Source organism: Camelus ferus, chromosome 2 (genome assembly GCF_009834535.1).
Source record: "Camelus ferus isolate YT-003-E chromosome 2, BCGSAC_Cfer_1.0, whole genome shotgun sequence".
Classification (NCBI taxonomy): Eukaryota; Metazoa; Chordata; class Mammalia; order Artiodactyla; family Camelidae; genus Camelus; species Camelus ferus.
In genome coordinates, this window is record NC_045697.1 from 17,743,457 (window position 1) to 17,765,366 (window position 21,910).

Here is a 21,910-nt window from a genome sequence, read left to right on the forward strand (position 1 = left end):
GAAAGAAAGAAAGAAAGGAAGAAAGAAAGAAGAAAAGAAAGAAGAAAAGAAGGAAAGAAAGAAGAAAGAAGAAAGAAAGAAAGAACGAAAGAAAGAAAGCAAGAAAGAAAGAAAGAAAGAAAGAAAAGAAAAGAAAGGAAGAAAGAGAAAGAAAGAAAGGAAAAGAAGGAAGGAAGGAAGGAAGGAAGGGAAGGAAGGATGGGAAGGAAGGATGGGAAGGAAGGATGGGAAGGAAGGAAGGAAGGGAGAAATAAATCAGGACTTTGAAGAGATACATGCCATCCCATATTCACTGCAGCATTATTCATAATAGCCAAGACTTGGAAACCACCTAAGTGTCATATCTCTGTGTTGGACTATTGTCCAAAAGCAATGTTAGGTATGACCATTCCTCAAGTCATCAGGGGATGATCGAGACAATTTTCAGGCTTATGTGACCTTCAAGATGAACGTGTCCAAGTATCTCAGGAGGCGCTAGCTGAGTGTGAAAGAGTGAGTGGCAGAATGAAGGCCGTCTACGAATTTCCCCTTGCTGCACACGAAGCCTGACTTGAGGCAAGAATCCCCAGGAGCTAGGAGAGAGTTGCTGAAGGGTGACAAGGGCAGAAAGAGGAGAAGGCATAGTCACCCTTGCAGATCACAAATAATCCTGGAGCCTCCAGACCAAAAAAAGAGCCGGCTGGAAAAAACGGCCCCCAGCCACGCTCCACACCCGTCTCCATCCCAGGACAAGCTGAGGCAGTTCTGTGGGGTATACAGCGCAGACAGCACTATTTATTTTTATCTTTTATCCTCTGAGAGGAATAATAGAATTCATCAATAATGTCTTGTTTTTAGACTCATTTGGGAAATCAGAAAATTTGCCATGAGAACAGCATTCTCTCTGATCAATTTCACTACAATATTTTGGGCAATGTAATTATAGTTGGATTTCCCCATGGAAGCCAAAGGACCATCGGTGTCCTTTGTGGTATATGGACAGACCCTTGGAAAAGGCTTCTCGTGGCCAGAGTCTGGCCAAAATTGGTGCTGTCTGATCAACTCAATGTTCTGGATTTCCCCACCTGCCATAAATGTGTGTCACTCCTGGAAAATGAGGTCAGTCTTTCTTCTGGCTCTTTCTAGGCTCTGTTGGGACACTGGTCCACAATGGTGAGCTATTTGGGATTTGGGGAAAACAGAGGCTGAATTGGAGTTGAAATTGCAAAAGGCCTTCTTAGGGAGCGGGGAGAGGGTGTAAGTCAATGGTAGGGTGCATGCCTAGCGTGCATGAAGTCCTGGGTTCAATCCTCAGTACCTCAAGTAGAAAAAAAGTAACTTAAAAAAATTAATAAACTTAATTACCTCCCTCCCAACCACCTCTCCCCCCAAAAGAAACAAAGCTTTTTTAGAGAGGAACACCTGTAAAAGAAAACAGGGAGAAGCAGATCGGGCAGGGGAGCCATCAGGTTGCAATGCAGACCCCACCAGGGTCGGCCAGCCCTGCTGCCTGGGGCCCAAAAACCTTCGGAAGTGGCCAGCCCTTATACCACTGCCTTGCTCAGACCCAGGCCGGGTTTCCCTGGGAGAAGAGTGACCTCGGCTGCAATTTGGAGAGGACCTGGAAGGAGCTGGCGGCTGGAGACTGTCAGCTAAGCGCACTCCTGGCCGCTGGGGAGCCACCTTTCACGAAGAGACATCTGAGCCGTGATTCTCCAGGTCTGCTGTAAAGGTGCAAAAGACATCTGGGCTTTGCCAGTTGACATGGCCTGAGAGAAACTTGGTAAAAGCTGTTAGAGAAGGTCTCCAGGCCTTCCTGAACCCAAGAGAATATTAGCAGTGATTTCTTCTGAGAAATTTACTGTTTGACAGGAGCTGATAACTGCTGCTTATTGAATTCCATTCATTCATAGCTCATGGGTTGATCCAATAAACATCTATTGAGCACTTTAAAAATTTATCTATTGCGGTCCCTGAAGGTGGCATCCTCAATGAGGCTTCAGATTCCTGAAGCTTAAGCCCTGCCCCCAAAGAGCTGGCACTTAAGCAGCAGATAAATAACTGAAAGAAATGCAAGAAATCCTATAATTGCTATTGAAAAGAAAGGCATTTGGGGCTTGGTTAGTTGACAAAAACTGAGAGGAAATTAGTAGAAGGCATCATAGAAGATCTTCAGGTCTTTCTCGACCCAAGAGACTATTAGCAGCAATTTCTTCTTATAAATTCACTGTTTAACAGGAGTTAATAACACAGAGGACCATGAATGCACAGAAGACGAAGTGATTTCTTCTGGCTTGTACGGCGTGCCAGGCCTGCTCTCACTGGAGCTGGGCCGTGGTGGATGGGTGGAATCTGAACAGACAGATACAAGGAGAGGGAGACTGCATGGAGGGAAGAGGAGAAGAGCCCCCAGTTACTAAGGACAGCAAGAATAGTAGCTAACACATCTCTAATGCCTGTTTGGGTTAGGCCCTTTGTGTAAGTTTATCTTACATAAAACTAGAACTATCTCAGCCAAGGTGTTTATATCCCCAACATACAGAAGAAGAGTCTGAAGCTCAGAGAGGTTAAGTAATTTGCCCTAGGCTGCAAAGGCAGTAGCTGATGCACGAGTCCAAGTTGAGTCATCTGACCAGCAAGTCCGTTCCCAACCCCACGCTGTCCCCTAACGTGGGTGAATTTGAGACTGATAACACCATTGGTCAGGGAGGGTTCCTAGCAGAATGAGGACGAGAAGGAGGCTGGGTTCTGGGGAAGAACAGTGGGTCCAGCCCTGCGTTGTCTGTGGAACATCTGGGTGGATGTGCCCAGGAGCCAGGTGGAGATTTGCACCTGAAATGCAGACAAGAGACTAGAGTTGGAAAAGTGTTTGGGAGAGACATTGGGAGAGGTCATTGCTGTGTTAGGAAGTGGAAACCTGTTTATTCACCTAGGGGAGCAGGGGGTCTGCTTGGAAAATGTGTCAGTAGGAGACTCCAAAATGTGTCTAAGTACCTTGTGAGAAGAGGAGCAGGGTATATTTTGCTGGGGGTGCGAGTGGGCTAGAAAAACAGGGAGAGAGAAGGAGGGACAGACACAGAGAGATGAAGGAGTCTCTGCTAGCTTTGAGCCCCTCCTCATGACTCTCCAGTCTTTGGGAGAAATACCAAAAGCACACATGCTCAGGATGAGTGGTGTGTGTGTGAGTGAGAGACAGAGAGAGAGAGAGCCTTTCGTGTCAGGCCCACACTGAGTCCAACAGAGCCTGTGTGCTTAGAGCAGAGGCCCAAGGAGGCGGCACCTGGAAAAGCCAAACGCCAGGAGTTTGCAGAAATCATGGGTGGAGCTCCGGCCTTTCACGGGCTGGAGATTCAAGTCAAATCTGTCAGGTTCTCCACGGAGCAAGGGGACCATGGCTGAGAGAAAACAGGGTAGGGAGGGAACTTCAGCCACCACTGAAGAAACTGCATTGGAGATCAAATCCAGTGAAGGGGAAGCAAAGGGCAGAACAGAGGGAGGCGGGAGCAACGTTGAGCAGACAGGACGAGGGGCTTGGCTCTGCCCCAAACCGATTGTTGGGTGTTGTAGAAATCAGCTGAGCACCCCTGGATCTCTTGTCCCCATATGGGAGTCCCAGACCCCATGGCCCCCAGAGCGTCTCAAGGGCTGATGCTTGGGGAGGCTGGGCAGGAAGGTAGGTACACCAGGAAGAGCTGTGTGTCCCGTATGCAAAGGTGGGGGTTCCAGGGGGGCAGTTTCCAGTGCTGTCGGGCGCGGAGACTGAGAAGGCCATGGACTTAGAGTCACCCATGGGTGTGCTGAGGGGCCGGGCCTCTGGGAGGGTAAGTGGTAGGGCCAGATCGCCCTTCTCCTGTCTAGGAGGTTAAGTGCCTTTGACTCCTTTTTTTAAAAAAGTGCCGAGCATAGGTGTGCTCAGCTGGGTAAATGCCTCTGTCCCTGACGTGTGTGCTTGGCAAGGCTGCCCACTTGGCGAGGGAGGCACATTCTGTCCTGGCCGCTGACCCATTTCCCGGCGCCAGGTGACAAAACCCCCACTGCTCAAACTCATGGCTTCAGGGATAATTAGGTTCTGATCAAGCAGCTCCGGGGAGTGACGCTTCCCCTCCGAAACGGATGAAAGCATCCCAGGAGGCAGGAGGGCTGCAACTTCGTGCTGAGTCTCCTTTCTGTCCCTCTGACTTTGACCATCCCAGCGGGCTCCCCACAGTCCCCTGGCTGCACTGTCTCCAGCCAAAGAGGACACTGGGCACCTTCAGACACAAATTCATGAGCCCAGAGGGGCAGACCAAGGGAAGGCCCCCCTCTGCGCTGGTAAGCCCCTCCCCCACTCAGATGCTACCGACACTGAGCCAGCGTGGGCTCCCTTCACTGTCAATTCTGCCCTTGGGGAAACCAGTGACCCATTACTTCTGTTCCCTCAGCAGAGGCTCACCCGTCCCTTCATTCAGATATTTTCTCAGATGTGTCGTCTTCAGCAAGGCCTTCCCTGCCCCCACCCCATCGAAAATAGACCCTCCATCACCCTCCATCAGTTCACACAGCTTTTTCTTTGTAAGCAGTTCCCATTGCTTGGCGTAGTATATCTTCATTGGCTAGTTTATTTGTTTAATATTGTTTTTCTCATCAGAATGTGGCCTCCATGAAGGCAGAGACCTCGCCTGTCCTGTTCTCTGCTACATCTGGGAGGCCTAGAAGAGCTCTTGGCAGTGAATAGTCTCTGGATAAATACTGGAGAATGGGTGGATGCATGGATGGCATTGAGGCAGGACGTTTCTGGGGGAGCCCTAGGGCAGAGAGCATCTTGTTTGGTTTTCCGTGCCAGTCCCATTGCCCAGTGCAGCCCCTGGTACATCATATACTCTGAAATATTTGTTGGGTGAATAAATAAAAGAAGGAAGGAAGGACCAATGTCCATTCCAGCAGCCCTGTAGTGTGACTGAGGAAGTGTCCTGAACGGCACTGGGATTTGGAGCACCTGGAATGGGTACCAGTGAATAGGAACAACTGTACCAGGAGAAGTCAGGCACCAAATATGCTCTAAACCCCTGGAGTCACTTGGATGTTTGGTCTGAGAGGAAGAGGTTCCTGACATAGAGTGTGAAGGTTGGCTTCTCAAGTTTTATTTTCATCATAGAGTGATGCTTCAGCCCCAAATGACACTCTGTCAGTAACTGGCTCTGTGACCTTAACTGCCTAACAATTCTGGGCCTCATAAATTGTTACTTGGATGAATGAATGAATGATAACATTATGCGGTGGGAACTTTCAGTGGAGCATGGAGGTAGAGGAGAATTAGATCACATGGCAAATTAGATCATCTCAAAGATGTTCTTCGAGAGTTCACCATCAACATTCCTATTTTTCAAAAGTATAGAGCAAACTTCCCGACAAGTTAAGAAATCAGGTATATTTAAAAGCAGCAGGGCTGAGCTTGGAAATCAATATGCGAATCTGCTTCTCTCCCCCTTTCCTTTCATTCTGTCATTTTCTTGAGTCAAGTTCTCAGCTCATCCACGTTCTCAGCTCAGGGTGTTGGGTTCATATCCTGTGTCTGAATGGAGGGCAGGTGCCTCTTCTGAGCACAGAGGTTGGAATCTCGTGGGTCTTGCTCGGCTTCTACTCAATGTAATCCTCGTGGAGGTGTTGGGATTGTCATCTCTGATAACCCACTAAAACCTGCCCCATTGCCTGCCATGAAAGGGGTGTCAAAGGGTACAACGGTGCCGTTTCATTTGATGGTGACTAGGGAATGTTTTAGTAACCTGAAACCACTAAATCAGGTAACAGGCTCATCTCATCTTCCAAGTGTGCCTGAATTGTTTACATCCGTGTTAATTAGACGAATTATTTATGCTATGCTTTCATTTATACGCACCGTTCCCCCATAAACTGCTAACTTTCTTTTGATTCGTCTTCTTTATTCCATGTTCACGGTTTTGTTCTGCAGCTCCCTTCAGCGGCCAGGCGTGGGATTGCAGGGAGTAGCCTACCCCATAGGCGTTGAATGATTGTGTGCCAAGGGAATGTTTCCTTTGGGTGACTTTTGGCGTATTGTTACTGGGGAGGTTTCACGCAAGAGCTGTGCTTTTTATTTTTTTATTTTTTATTTTTTTTTGCCTGAGTGTTTGCAAAACCCATTCCCTCTGCCTGGAGCTCTCTGCCCTTCCACCTCCCACTTGCCCACTCTCTCATTTCATTAAGTCCTAATGACCCGCTAGCTCTCAGTCCAAACATGGCTTCTTCACGGAAGATTTTCCTGAACTCCCTCAGTAGGTCAGGACTCCCTGTCTTATATGCTCATAACACCTGTGCTTTTCTTCTAGAGAAGTGCTGTCCAATAGAAAGGCTATGCAAGCTACCTGTGTAATGTTTAACTTTCTAAGAACCACATTTTTTAAAAGTAAAAAAGCAAACAAGGTGAAATTAACACTAATAATGTATTTTACTCAACCCGAGTGTACCAGTTTCCTAGGGCTGCCATAACAAAGCAGCACAAACTGGGGGGCATTTTCTCATACTTCTGGAGGCTGGATGTCTGAAATCAAGGTGTCAGCCAGGTAGGTTCCTTCTGGGTAACATGAGGGAAATGTCTGTTCCATGCCTGTCTCCTAGCTCCTGGCGGTTTGCTGGAAATCTCTGGCATTCCTTGGCTTATAGACGACATCCCCCTCGAGTCTTCACGTTGTCTTCCCGCTTTACATGTTTCTTTATCTTTGCGTGGTGTTCTTTTGATAAGGACTTAAGTCGTCATGGATTAGGGACACCCCCTGCTTCAGTTTGACCTCGTCTTAACTAATTACATCTACAATGACTCTATTTCCATATAAAGTCGCATTCTGAGGTACTGAGGACTAGGACTTCAACACGGGCCTCTTGGGGGACACAATTCAACCTATAACATCAAAATATTTAAAATACCATTTCGTCATGTAATCGACATAAAATTTATTGAGATATTTTTACTTTTCCTCATATTGAGACTTTGACATTTAGTGATGAATATAGCATACAGTGGTATAGTTTATACAGTGGTATAGTTTATATAGAACTGAATTTTCACTCAAAATACTTCATCTGTACTTAGAGTTCATAAAATTTCCAGTTGAAAAAGCAGATTCACATATCCAGATTTTTCAAAACACACTTTAAAGTTTTCTAATAGCTGGAATGAATACCAAAAGACTCATTTTCCTTTGATATTTGCAGAGGGTAGGCACCCAGCGGGTCTTTGATCCTGAAGGAATCTGTAATGAGCGGTGAAGGTTCTAATAATTCAGGTCGGTCACGGCCCCTCCTTTCTGTCCTGCTGTGTGTGGGGAGCGTCCCTTGCTGCCATTATCAGTCCTGTTTGTGACATTATACACCCTTGGGTTTTTTTGTTCCATGAGCCAATCTTTTTTTTTTTTTTTGCCAATTTGAGCTGAGTTTTCTGTCACTTGCTACTAAGAATGCAGACTATCCAGCAAACAAGATCTCATTACATTCTCATGTCAGGAATTACCGTTTCCATTCCACAGGAGTCTGAGGTTGAAAGAACTTAAGTAACATTCCCAAGTTCGCCCAGCCAGGAAGTGGCAACACTAGGTTCACCTCCATTCCTTTCTGACTCCAAATGCAGGTGACATTTCTCACAGTCCACATCACCTCCTAAGCGCAGGACACATGAGAACCAGACGAAGCAGGAAAGGCAAGAGAACGGTGAATCAAGGTGCAGAATGACAACGCCAAAGCACAAAGTGTAACAGGGAGCTTCTTATTTCCTGTGCATCAGAAATTGGAAATTAATTGCATTCATGTACATAAGCGGAGGTGAGAACTAAAAAGGGGAGGCTAAGTAAAGACTCTTTAAACAATGTGTTTTCATTGGGGGAGGGTATAGCTCAGTGCTAGAGCACATGCTTAGCATGCATGAGGTCCTGGGTTCAATCCCCACTCCCTCCATTAAAAAAAAAATTAAATAAATAAATAAATAAATCTAATTAACTACCCCCCAAATTTTTTTAATGTGCTTTCATGAGTTGGGAGGAATAATTAGAAATTATTGTGTCAAGTGCATGTACACAGGGGCCTGAAAGTACTGGAGAGTAGAAAAGACAATTTAAGGTTTTACACGATTCTAGCTTTCTCCCTGGATTTGCTCTTTACCCGACTAGCAGTTTTGCAGTTGCCAGTGGCCCTTTGTGAAGCCCACAGGAGATGGATCCATTAGAAAACTTACAGTGGGGTTCAGTGGGGTTCGTCCTCCAGCTCGGTAAATCATTTGGGAGCATCGGAGTGAAGTGGAGGGACTCTGAGGAAAGGAAACTGTTCATCCTGGAGGGTGGCAGGCCAGGCCAGGAGACGTAGCCTCCTCTCTAGCAGAGACTGGGAGGCTGTTCTCACAGAAGATCTCACTAGTTCTCACACCCTTCTCCTGGATGGGGAAAGCGAGGCTCAGAGAGGTTAAGTAACTTGCCCGGGTCACACAGCACACAGTGGGGCAGAGCTGGTCTTCACTGTCCTTCATAAGCTCAGAAATCTGCGAAGCCTATTGGTGTTTCTTTTTGAATTTCTTTCTTGCTTTCCTTTCTCTCTTCCCTCAGTGCTTCGTTTTGTCATTCTAACTTCTCCAGGCCTCACCACCTTGTGTTCTCATTGAAAGACCTGTGAACACTAACAAGTCTCAGATGTGTTTACAACCCAGTCCCCGATGGAGGACTCTGGAGCCCTGGAGATGTCAGAAAGCTTCATGACAGGAAGTTGGAAGGACACCCAGCTCCCAGTTTTGTTTACTGCTCTGTTAACTGAGTATTCCAGGACACTATGTCAACCTAAGCACCTTCCAGGGTTTTTAGGAGAACTGTTTTTTTCCCAGAACAACATGGCACTTTGGGGCTTGCTGTAGCTGCTCTCCCATTTATGGCTGGGTGAACCTGAGCTCACCATTCTCTCTATCAGAGAATCAGTGTCCTCACCTCTAAAGTGGTCAAACAATAGTCCCAACCCCATAGGGGTTGTCAGGTGAATTATACTTAACACTTAGTTTTCCCCCTAATCATGCCCCCATCATGTAATGTGTATTTATATCTGTGCTTTATACATTAAAAAAACAAATTTTATCACCCAAGAACCAGCTTTCACACTGAGAATCTGTGATCTGTAGCATCTTATATCATCTTTCTATACCAGCCATTGAATCAAAGTTTCAGTGGCATCTATTTCCAAAGAAAATCATCAGTCCTGAGAACCTGATGAACAGATCACTTGTTTCCCAAGTCACGTTCTTCAAGGGTCCAGGAAACATGGGAGCAGACTGGAAGATCACTGAGCTACGCCCTTTTGCATGTTGAATGTGACACAAACCACACCTCTTTTTAAAGTTAAAAAATCTGTCCTCTCTGGCTTGCAGTGCAATCTCCTCAGCACTGGCAGTCTTGCTGGTTTGGTCTAACTGCCTGGACTTTTCACAGGCAATCACAGGCCTTAAGGACACACTCTCCTCTCTGGTATATTGAGAATATTATGTATAAACACATATCTTCTTGCTACTCTGTCCAGTGCAGTCCACAGGGCTGTGGGAGGGGGGAACAGGAAGTATCTCTTACTTTTGTTGTTGTTGTTGTTCAGCAGCCACAACCCAAGCATGCACAACAAGATTTAGGTAGTGACAATTTGTTAATTACAAAATACCATAATTTGTGAATTACAGAAGTTTGTTTTCCCAAATTGGAAAAAACACTCTTGACAGGGGTCTATTCATTCATTCCAACAGATATTTACTGAACATCTGCTAAATGCCAGGCTGCATCCTAGGCCGGGGGGGATTCGGCAGTGAATGAGGCAGTGCACGTTCTTGGAGCTTCCCTGCTCTGGTGTGGGAGACAGATGATATGTAAGTAAATGCGTGGGGATGAGCAGCAGGAAGGAAATACAACCAGGCAAGGGCTGGAGAGTCAAGAAGGGAGTGCTGCCTTTTAGGAGAGGCATTTAATAAGGCGGGGTCATTTGAGGGATGGTTGGGAAGGTCATTCTAAGCAGAGAGATCAGAAGGCAAAGGGCTTGGCACAGAAAATGGCTTAGTATGTTCAAGGAACAGAAAGGTCAGGTGGCCAGCACAGAGAGATCAAAGTGGGAATGGGCTGGCTTGACAGCAGACAAGTCAGCAGGGGCCTCCCAGCCCACGGTAGGAAGATGGGTTCATTTCAGTGCCATGGGAAGTCCCTGGAAGGCAGGAGAGCGACCAGATCTGGCCAGTAAAGCAGAGAGTACACATAGCAAGTGAGAAGGGGAGCAGGCTGTAGAAGGGTCCCTATAGGACGTGATGGGGACTTGGACAAGTCACAGTACTAGGTTTGTGGTCTGGAATCTCTATTTTAAATAGTTACCAAAGTACTCAGTCTCAGCATTTTATATTCACCTGTTGTTTAACCAATCTTGAAGGCACTTACAATATAGATCAGTGGATATGACACATGAACATTAAACATTTCTTAATGGCAGCAGGGAGTGCGGTCAGACCCAAAGCATGGTGGAGACAATGCCATAAGAGTTTAAACAGGTATTGAGTGCTTCCTCTCCTGAGCTAAGCATTTCATATGCTTCACCTCCTGCCTCCGGGGTATGTGCGGTTGGCCCTCTGTACCTGTGGGTTCTGCATCCACAGATTCAACCATGTGTATTTCTTGAATTCCCAAAAGTTCCAAAAAGTAAAACTTGGATTGGCTGTGTGCTGGCAACTGTTTAGCATTTACATTGTATTAGGTATTATAAGTAAGAAAGAGATGATTTGAAGGATACGGGAGGATGTGCATCAGTTATATACAAATACTGTGCCATTTTATACGAGGGGTTTGAGTATCATGGCATTTCGGTAACCCCATGAAGCCCTGGAACCAATTCCCCTGAAGATACCAAGGGACGACTGCACCAGTATCCCCAAGTGAGCAAGTGCAGCTAACGAGCTGGTAAGTGACAGCTGGTACGTGACAGACCCAGGGTTTGAACCCAGGCCTATCTGACCCTCAGCTACAGTCCAGCTGGCCAGCTGATTCCTCTCCCACATGAAGGGTCCCTCCCAGGACCCTTTCTGGTCTAGGCTTCGTGAGTCAGTGGTGTTGTCCACGTTATCAGAGTCGGCAGGGGTTCTTGGCCCAATACAGAGGTCACTGAACATCCCTAAGAGAAGGAACTGTCTTCTTTACCTGTATATCCCACCGGCCAGCACACAGCCTGGCTCCTGGGAAGTCGTCAGTGCTCTCTGTTCAATGGGGGAAAGAATGAATGAATGAATGCACAAAATCAAGCCATTCATTCTGTTCCAAACCAGAGGCAGGCTTGCCTCTTTTTAAATACATTGCTCAGGCACAGAATTAGCACGTAACTTGCCTGGAGGTGTGCAGTGGCTGGGTGGACAATTTTCATTCATTTATTCGAACACGAATGTGATAAATATTTAACAAATGCATGTCATGTATAAACTACTGTTGAGGCCTTCTCCCCTTCCCAAATAACAGAAAGCTAAGCCGGGGGGTGGGAGTGGGGAATTAAAAACCTGAATACAGCACTTAAAAATTTTGACTCAGGAGTTCCAGTTTGGATGCATAACCACCTGGACGACCTTGATCCACCGAGACTCACCTGCTTCAGCTGTGAAATGTGGCTAATTGTACTGCTTTCATTAGGTTGAGAGAGCTGATCACTCCCTCCTAGATTCTATATGGTTAAATTATATCAGTATTGCTGTTGCCACTGTTATTATTAGTGTATCGCTTGGTCTGAAAAGAATCTTCCTCCTTATCTTTTCCCTTTTTCTTTCTCTTCCCCCTACCCGTCCCTAGCATGCAGAAAGAAGGCTCTGCCGTTAATTAGGTTGTGAAAACTCTTGTAAATGCATGAGCTCTCATTTTAGAGAATCTCCTTTCCCACTTAACTGATCTGAATCAAGCCTGCTTAATTTAATGAAGACACTAAAGTCATAGCATTCGATATTTTATTTCTCTAATAAAGATCACCAAGTGATGCTAACCAACCCCCAAAGCAAAGAGATTGCTTCTAAGTATTCTAAAGGGCATTTGTCAGAATGCAGCATGATTACCTGTTGAGTACAGGTATTGGATTAAATACCACCCTATAGATGGAAAGCCAACTTTGACACAAAATAATTGTAACATCATTTACGACAAAAACTATGACTTGTACTCCTTTGGATTGCATGAAATCACTGCAATTATTTTCTTGGCCTTTTGACTTTGCACTGAGCTTTCACGGTGGAGAGGTACTTTGAGAAATGAGTGAAAAAATACAGTGGGTCAGTTCGACCTGCTGTGTCAGCTGAAGACAGAATACATTGGACGGTTTCATCTTACCGTTTGAAATAGGAAGTTAAAAAATTAATTTTTTTTTTTTGCTTCTGTAAGAAATGATCACAATCTAGTGGCTTAAAAAGACATAAATTTAATATCTGACAGTTCTGGAGTTCAGAAGCTGTTTCACTAGGCTGAAGGAGGTGCTGGCAGGGCTCCGTTTCTTTCTGGAGGATTCAGAGGGGAGTCCCTTGCCTTTTCCAGCCTCTAGAGGCTGCCTGCATTCCTTGGCTGGTGGCCTCTGCCTCCATCTTCAAAGCACATCACTCCAACCTCTGCTTCCAACATCGCATCTCTTGTTTTAGTCTCTGACTCTCCCATCTCCCTCTTATAAGGCCCCTTGTGATTACACTGGGCCCATCCGGATGATCCAGAAAAACCCCCTCATCTCAAAACCCTTAATTTAATCACGTCGAGAAAGTCCCTTGTGTCAAATAAGGTACCTTATTGACAGGTTCCAGGGATTAGGATGTGTCGCCAAATGTGGACGTCTTTGGGGAACCATTATCCCATCTGCCACAGAGAGGAAAAGAAGAGAGAGGGATGATTCCAGATCTTCTAGGATGTAAGTAGAATGCCGTCCCATCCGCTAGAGCATTTTTCTTGAAGCGCATCTCCATGACAGGATCCAGGTCCTGGGCAGCTTTGTCCTCAATCAGTTCCTCGTCTTTCCCCTGCTCTGCGGTCTAGAGGCAGTTTCCCGGCTCCCACTACGTCAGGGGGAGAGGGACTGAAAGGGTTGGGAGGGTGGAGCAAGGGGGAGGCGGGGCTATTTCCTCCCTCCCTCTCCACCTCCCCAGCCGCGTCTCCCGCAGCAGCCGCAGCCCCTACACACAGAGCCCGGCACGGTTCCCGCGTCACCCCGGGGAGGCTGACCTGCCCCCAGCGACGGGCATAGCTTCCTGCTGCTGCTAATCTCGGGATTCCCTCTCTGCTTCCTTTGGCCTTCTTGGCTTCTCCCCCAGTGGTGTAACAAATTCCTGCCTTACTTTCCGTCTCTATAAAAACCCAGAGTGATTTGTTTCCCTAGTTGGTCCCCGATTGATACAGATGCGGAGGAATTCTTGGGGGAAAAGAGACACTTCTTTCAATGATACCGTCGCTGCTCAAATGAGTTCTGAAATTCCTTTCTCTTTGGCAGTTGTCTTAAAACCAAGTTTTCAAGCCCCCGCATAGAACCAGAGTATTAATTTTTGGGGGCTGCCGTAACAAATTCCCACAAACATGGTGGCTTCAAAGAAAATAAATATATTGTCTTAGTTCTGTAGGCCAGAAATCTGAAATCAAGGTGTCAACAGGGCAGTGCACCATCTGAAAGAATTAAGAGCAAATCCTAAATATGAAAACGAATATATGCGTGACTGGGACATTGTGCTGTACACCAGAAATTGATACATTGTAATTGATTGTACTTCAATAAAAATAAATAAATTTAATTTAATTTTTTAAAAAAGGAGCGAATCCTTTGTTTGCTTCAGCTTCTACGGGCTCCTGGCGTTCCCTGGCCCATGGCTGCATCACTCCAATCTTTGCCTCTGTCTTCACATGGGCTCCTCTTTGCTGCCTCATATCTCCCTCTTGTGAGACATTTGTCATTGAATTCACGGCCTACCAGGATATTTATGGATGCTCTTATGTTAAGAAACTTACTTCCCTCTTCAAAAACCCTTCTAAATAAGGTCACATTCAGTTTCCTCAGATTAGGACATACACATACCTCTTTGAGGGGGTGGGATGGGGACATCATTCAACTCACTACAACTAGTTTCATTGCTTTATATTCAATTAGGAAAATCACACACACACATTCATTACCCTACTTGGTCATCAGCTTTATTCACCCCACTCAGCTCTCAGTGTTCTTTGCTGTTTCCAAAAATTAATTCAACTCCTGAAAGATAAGCAATGTGTTAATAATAAATAATGGAAAACCTTATCCTAGCAGCATAAATAGAGAGGGAAAATGATTTGCAGACATCCACAAAAGTTGGTCAATGGAAGAGGTCTGCTTTGACCTCCGCCTTTCACAGCGGCTGAGTTCCCCAATCAGCAGAAGAGAGATTTGGGTCTCCGGACTTGACAAGTAGGCTCAGACTTTTCACATTCTTCTCTGCCTTCACTCAGCAGTTGCTTTTTCTGTTTTTCAGTCCAAATGTCTGTTTTCTCGTTTATTCTTAGCACACATTCATCTGCCAAGTTAAATATGGTTAAGACAGCTATTTATTGGTCCTCTGACTATTTTTAAGGGTAAAGGGAGGTCCTTCATAAAGACATCATTTTCCACACAATCATCTGAAAGCTTAATTTATGTCATTGCTTGTGTCCCGGCTCAAGTTGCTGAATGACAAACAGTGACGTAAATGAAGATTTTAGATGACTTTACTGAGATTATACTCCAGTTACTGGCTTGGAGCAAATAGAATCCTTTGCCAAAATATGAGCTGCACTGACTAATGCTCACCAAGAATAAACTAGAAAGAGCATTAGATGTAGAAATGGAACAAGTAACTGCCCTGAGTTTAAAAAAAAAAAGATATGCCTCGTAGATGAGTCAAATTTCATATAATTTTTAATGTAAGGAAGAAGCAAGGTCCGATGGAGAATATTTGTAGAGTCTTTAGAAAGTGGAGGACAGGGGAAAACCAAGCTTTAAGAGCGCACCCTAGTGACCGGTTCAACAGTGCCTTTCTCCCCGTGGGTGGTGCCCGGGAAGCCTGACCAGTAAAATACTAGCAGGGGACTAGAAAGAGCTTTTGTACAGCATTAATTAAAATGTAAAGAAGAAAGAGCCCCTAAAATGTTCTCTCTTATTTCCCTTTTAAATTTGTGAGTAGCCAAATATGAGACTGAGCATGCAAGGATAGGGGTCATTGTAGCAAAACACTAATCTGACACATATTCTATGAAACTTCTAGTAGACTTCCCGTTGATGAATTAAAGCTACGAGCCGCTGTTCTGAGGCCATGATATCCATCTCCAATATTTAAGACAACCCCGCCATTTTATAGATAAGGAAATGAGGACTCAGAAAAGCAAAGACTTTACCCAAGGCCACAAATGGAATTACCTCAATTCCAAAATGCCATTGACCGTGGGACTCACCATTGATTTCATAACTGCTTTACAGGGAACCACAAAAAAACCCACTTCATTAAATGTACAGCTTTGTTGTAAGATCAATTGTGCTTTCAAAAACATTAAAATTTGAAGGGAAAAAAGAGCCTCTGAAATACACAGAAATATGACAGAACATCAGCCCGGAGGAAGGGCTTTGGATCAAAGTCTTTCTGGTCCAAAGATCCAGGCTCTCTCCATGACAGCCTGCTCACTCCCTGATCTGTGCATCAGGACCAAGAGCAGTGGGTCACACTGAGCACTAGAACTAGCACCACGACTATACAATAAAACCACATGTTGAGTCCTCTCTGTCTCTGGTTAGCTTTTCAGTAATCTGCATAATAAGAACTTTTTTTTTAAACCTGATATCAGGCATCATTGATTCATCCACTGCCCCCCACCATCCCTCTCTTTATTCTGCAAATATTGTGAGCCAGACCCCAGGCTGTGTCCTGGAAGAATAGCAGGGAGCAGAACTCTGTCCTCATGTAGCTCACCCATGGGTTGGGGAAGGGAGGCAGGGATATTATCAAGTAATCACTCAAACCAACAAAAAGCTAGAAGTTGGCATGTGTTCTGTGGGAGAGGTTCACAGTGCCCCGAAAGCCCGTCTAGGGGGATTGGATCTACTAGAGGAGATCTTGGATGGCATTCCTGAACCAAGTTCTGGGAAGAGTTACTTTCTCTCTGAGAGGAAAGAAGAGCACGTTCAGCAAAGCAGAGTGTGTGCAAAGGCCATGTGGTGAGTGAGAGCAGGATGAGTACAAGGAAGTGGAAGCAGGCCAGTGTCACTGAAGGGCAGAGAGTGAGGAAGCCAGCAAGATGTCAGGGGCATCCTGGAGGGTTTCCAAGGTCACTAAGCCATTGTCCAGAACAGCAGGTAAGAGTTTGGATTCTGGAGACTGTTTTCTTGGGTTCAAGTCCCCACTCAACCCCTTATTAGCTGTGTTACTTAATCCCTCCGTTTGCTCACGTGAAATATGAGACTATTAATGGGAGGATTAAATTAATGAATAGGGTGTGTGTAAAACTTTCTAGAACAGTACATGGCACACATTTGGCACCATATGCTTATTTGCTATGATTCTAAGAGCAACAGTGAGACAGAGCAGCTTAGCAGCAAGAAGGTGACATCATCAGGTTTGGATTTCAAAAAGGTCACTCTAGCCTTTGTGTAGAAGATGGGCTGTAGAGAGGCCAGAAGCTGTGGGCTGGCCAATTAGAACTGTCGCAATAGTCCCGGCAACACTTGGAGTAGGAGGGTGGAGTGGTGGTGGAAAGAAGGGGACAGAATGAAGAGATAGGAGACAATAATCATCAAGACCTGCAGAGAGGAAGAGAAGAAGATCTCATCCCAGTCTGTCATCATCCTTACCCCTTGACAACTACAAAAACCCATGCGAGGAGGACTCAGAGACAGAAGCAAGAAGTCAATTTGCTAAGTATTGCGAGGAAGCCAGAAAATAAAAACACAATTGATATTTAAACCAAACAAACAAAAAAACCCTGCGAAACTACCAAGGTCACCAAGTTTTCAGTCATCTGTTCATGGTGGAATAACAGCAGTTTTCAGGCATAATTAGCATCTCCACATCTGCGGGCATAAGTGTCGCACGAGTCAGGGATAAAGGCATTTTGCTAGGTAATCAGCAACTGTCAGGAAATACTCAAGGACTCATTTATTTTGGGTACTAGAACTACATAGAGTGATCTCGTTGTTTTGTTGTTTTCTTTCGTTGTTATTTTATCAATGAATGCAAAGTGTTTTACATTTCTTCCCTCTATGGGGTGTTGTGGGTTACTTATTTGTCCCTGGTGCAGGTGTGAGAAGCATCATTTTTACTTCTATGCTCTCTGTCCCCCACTCCCTACTGCCACCCTCAGTGTGGAGGGGCCTTCTGCTCTGCACGGCCATCTCCAGTCTTTTCTGAGCCCTCCTGCCATATAAGAGGTCCTCAAGAAACTTCCTGAGCTCTTCTCTGGCAAAGGGTTTCCTACATGCAAGGGCCTTTGAGCAGCAGAAATTCAGGACCATGGGGAGAAGGTAGCTGGAAAACTTCTAGCCATGATTTAGAGTCCTGGTAAGGTAATGTAACGGATTGAATAGTGTCCCCCGAATTCACATCCACATGGAACCTCGGAATGTGAGCTTATTTGGAAAGAGGGTCTTTGCAGGTATAAATAGTTAAATGAAACCATCCTGGATTGGATGTGGGCCCCAAATTCCATGATTTGTGTCTTTGTAAAACAAGGAAAAGAAACAGAGAAACACAAAGAAGATAGTGTGAAGATGGAGGCAGAATTTGGAGTGATGGGTCTGCAAGCCAAGGAAGGCCAGGAGCTGGGACAGAGGTAAGAAGAAGCCAGAAAGGATGCTCGCCTAGGACTCTGGAAGGGCACATGGCCTTGCTGGCACCTGGATTTTGGTGAGAGAATAAATTTCTGTTGTTTAAGCCACCAGGTTTGTGGTCATTTGTTACAGCAGCGCTAAGAATCTAAGACAGATGGCAGTTGGTGCAGGCGATGGAGAGGGACAGAAGAATGGCATAGGAATGGGTGGCTTCAAGGAGAGGAAGATAAGGTCTGAATCAGGGACCCCTATCTCACCCATCTCAACAGACTGACTTCCACCCTGGGCCAGGCTGTGATTTCAGAATCAGAGAGAAGATCGTTGAACAATTAAATAAATGTTCAATGGTATGGCAAAAACTGCTGCCTACCAATACCTTTTCTTCCCTTTCTCCTGTTAGTAGTAAAGCTGCCCGTGACAAGTATTAGCTGGGCACACGGCCATCCAGCTAGAGACTACATTTCCCACTCTCCTTTGCAGCTGAACATGTCCATGTGACTGTATTCTTACCAATGTTAAGTCAAGGAAAGTGATATATGCAACTTTGGAGTCTTGACGCTAGCACAGTTGGGCAAGTGCCCCCCTTCCCTCTCTACTCAAGAGCTGGAATGCAAACATAGTACCAATGAGCCACTGTAACCAGGCAGACAAGAACAACCCTCTAGGACGGCACTCATACAACTGCACTGGCCATGTGTGCTGCTAAACCCTTGAAATTGAGATGCGCTATAAGGATATAGCACTGGATTCCAAAGACTCAGTACCAAAAAAAGACTGTAAGGTATCTCATTAATATTTATTTTGATGACATACTGAAATGATAACATTTTAGATATATATTAAAAATGATGTAATGTTAAAATGAATTCTCCACTATTTCATTGTAATTTTTAAATGGTGTACGAGGAAATTTAAAATTATATATGTGGCTCACTGTACACTTCCATTGGACAGCACTGCTCCAGAGCAGAGGTGAGCAAAATTACAGCCCACAAGCTAAATCCTACCAACCACCTGCTTTTGTAAATAAAGTTTTATTGGCATGCAACCGCATCCATTTGTTTTGTATGGTCTCTAGCTGCTTAAGTGCTATGATGGCAGAGTCCAGTCGTCACAAGGGCCACTTGGCTCACAAAGCTGGAAACATTTATTATCCAGCCCATAAAACATTTGTTGATTCGTAATCAAAAGGATGGTTGACTTCAGAAGAGAATCAACCTGGGTCCTGAGGACCTGGTCTCAACGGAACAGAGTTGCTCACCCTACCTGCACCATCTTTCTACAACTAAAGTATTCTATGAGAGAGAAATAAATGTCAGTCTTGTCTGAGGCTCTGTTCTTTTTGGTATCATTGCAATAGTTTAGTATTTACCCTAAAAACGTGTGGGGAGCCCACAAGATGAAGCTGCAGGATGAGGTCCCCAAAGATGGCATTTAGGGAGGGACAATGGAACACAAGCTAAGAAAAGATATTTCCCCAGCTTTCCCTGGGAGAGGCTTGAGCCCCGAATGTTCATTGTCACCACAGACTATGAGCCTATAGCGTAGGATCCAAACTTCATCTGGGCTTAGGACCTAATTCTGAGAAACCAGTGGGTAATAGGGGTCATGGAGCTTAATCAGCAGCTTTTACTCAGTGCTCCCCCTCTTGGCATTTTAAGCCCCTCTGTCACCAGGCTACGCTTGTTTAAATGCCTCAGTAAGAATGACAGTGCTGTTTGGAACCTGACTCCAAAATGTGCAACCAGCTCTGTTTCCCAGGTTTAACCAGGGCTGCTTATCTGGTCTCACCAAGTGACTGTGACAGTGTCCCCAAATGAGAAATATCCAAATACGTAAGCTGGGTGGTCTTTCCTCCGCCCTGTCTCTCAAGCCTTGCGCTCTCCTCTGCACCGCTCTGAACGGAAGTGTGTCCCCTTCACAGCACACTGGCAATGCGGTTATTTACCAGCATGCCCAGTGACAGCGGTGCCTGGGGGAATAAATTCTCCTCTCTCCGACATGCCTGAGAAGGTAGCCTCTTCGGCTGATAGAAGAATTAACCTTATAAACCCGGGGCCTTATTACCAGACACAGCTCGCAGCCCTACAAGCCAAGCCCCAGCCCTCTCTCTTTTTCTTATTATATCAAGAATGTCACAGTAATATATGGAAATGTTCTCAAGGGCTCTCGGATCAGCTTTGCAAATGGTCACCCATTAAAAGAAGGCAAAGTGCTTGCAGGATGGGTAAGGTAGAATGCATTTGAGCACAACCTATTTCCAGTGTCCCAAGTTATTCATCCATTTTGGGGAGGAGCTATTGGAGATATTCACAGAAAATCCGTATTTTGAGTTTGGCCACCAGCTGTACTCTCTCATTTGTAGCTAACTCAAAGGTGGTATTTCATGAACTTTCATTTCTCCCATGTTCACTCTGGGGCAAAACTGATAGAGAAAAGTCTAGGAAGAGGCAGACACTGGAAACTGACACAGACACCTGTGTGCCCCACTCAGGGTTTTGGTTGTGGTCCCCACTTCCCCAACCCCCTGCAGGGAGGACCAGAGGTTTCATCTTCATCAGATAAGGCTGACACAGGTGTGAAGGTATTCTTCTGCAGGTAATAACTTCCCAAATTCCTAGTTTTACTGCTTTCCACCTTGGTTCCCCTCAAATCCTTGAGTGCAAATATCAACTGTATCCTAATGATTTGTTCCCATTTGGCTCAAAAGACTGCAAATCCAGGTGCTCCTCCTGTTTATTTGTCCTCCCCTTGGCATTGCTGCTCCTTCAAAGCTCTCTAATCCTTCCCCCACCTTTGCCTTGGGCCAGCCCTCAGCAAGTCCCAGCTGGCCTCTCTCCTGAGCTTCCTGACTGTCCCTCTGCCTCCTGATGCCCCATGAACTTCCTGAAACATCCATTTTGGGAGAAGCTGTTGTATGTATTCACAGAAAACACATGTTTTGAGTTTGGCCACCAACTGTACTCTATCATCTGTAGCTAACTCAAAGGTAGAACAAATCCTTCCACAATTCTGCTTGAAAATCCAAATTGACTGTCCATTGTCTAGTTCTCAGGATGGCACCAAAACCCTGTGACCCAACTAATTCTCTCCTTTCACCTTCTCTCCCTCCCCCAACAAACTCCTTACTGTTCCTTAAATGTACACTTTCAGGCCTCCATACATTCATACATCTTTCTGCCTGAACCCTTCTTTGTTCTACCTGGTAAACTCCTATTCATCCTTCTGAACCCAATTTAAATATCATTTCTGAGGACTTCCCTGACACCTCCAGGCACAGTGGTCCCTTTTTTGCCTGGTTTCTTGCTTTTCTTTGCACTTAGCTTTGTTATAAAGAGTATTTATCACATTCTGTTGTAACTTTTGCATGATGTAAGATGCTATGATTATTACACAGCAAAGCTGCCTAAGATTATTTTCCATTTTTTACTATAAATAACAGTAAGATGTCTGTATCTCTGCTTATTTACTTTGGATACATTTCTAAAAATGATACTATAGATGTGAACAAAAGTCATAAACATTTTAAGGCCCTAGATACATGTCACAAAATTATTTTCCAAGAATATAGTCATTCAAACCCCTACCAGCAATGATGAGAGTTCCCTTATCACTCAGTGATATTGAGTTTTATTTAGAAAACAAAACACAGTTTGCTAATGAGGTTGGCAAAAAAAAAATCTTGCTATCTTTAATTACTAATGGGTTAAATTTTTCCCTTATACGTGTATTCAATATGAGTTGCACATTTATATCATTAGCTCATATTTTCCATTGGATTGTTTATCTTCTCATATTTGTCTGTAAAAGTTCTTTATATATTAAAGATACAAATCCCATCTGTCATATTTCTTTGGCAAACTTTTAATCCTGGTTTGTTTAAGTTTAATTTTGATATTGCATAGGGAGTTTAATTTGTAAATTTTTCCCTCATTATATGTTCCATGCTTTAGAAAGTCCATCCCCATCCCCAAATCCAGTAAACTTTAACTTATAGTGTCTTCTAGATTTTATGGCTTCTTGGGGGTGAGGGGAGAGGTTAACTCTTCAATCAGTAATTTTGGTAAAAAGTATGAGGTAAAATCTATATTCCCCCCATTAGTTAAATAATTGTCCTAATACC

General features: G+C 44.9%; 1 long non-coding RNA gene across 1 annotated transcript; it reads right to left on the reverse strand.

Annotated features, from left to right (window-relative positions):
* Positions 1 to 7,373: 7,373 nt before the first annotated feature.
* On the reverse strand, positions 7,374 to 13,017 carry LOC116668238. The gene is made up of 3 exons (XR_004325312.1): positions 12,764 to 13,017; positions 8,198 to 8,392; positions 7,374 to 7,739 (listed from the first exon to the last, which is right to left on the reverse strand). It is a non-coding gene; the product is annotated as an uncharacterized LOC116668238 (long non-coding RNA).
* Positions 13,018 to 21,910: the final 8,893 nt, after the last annotated feature.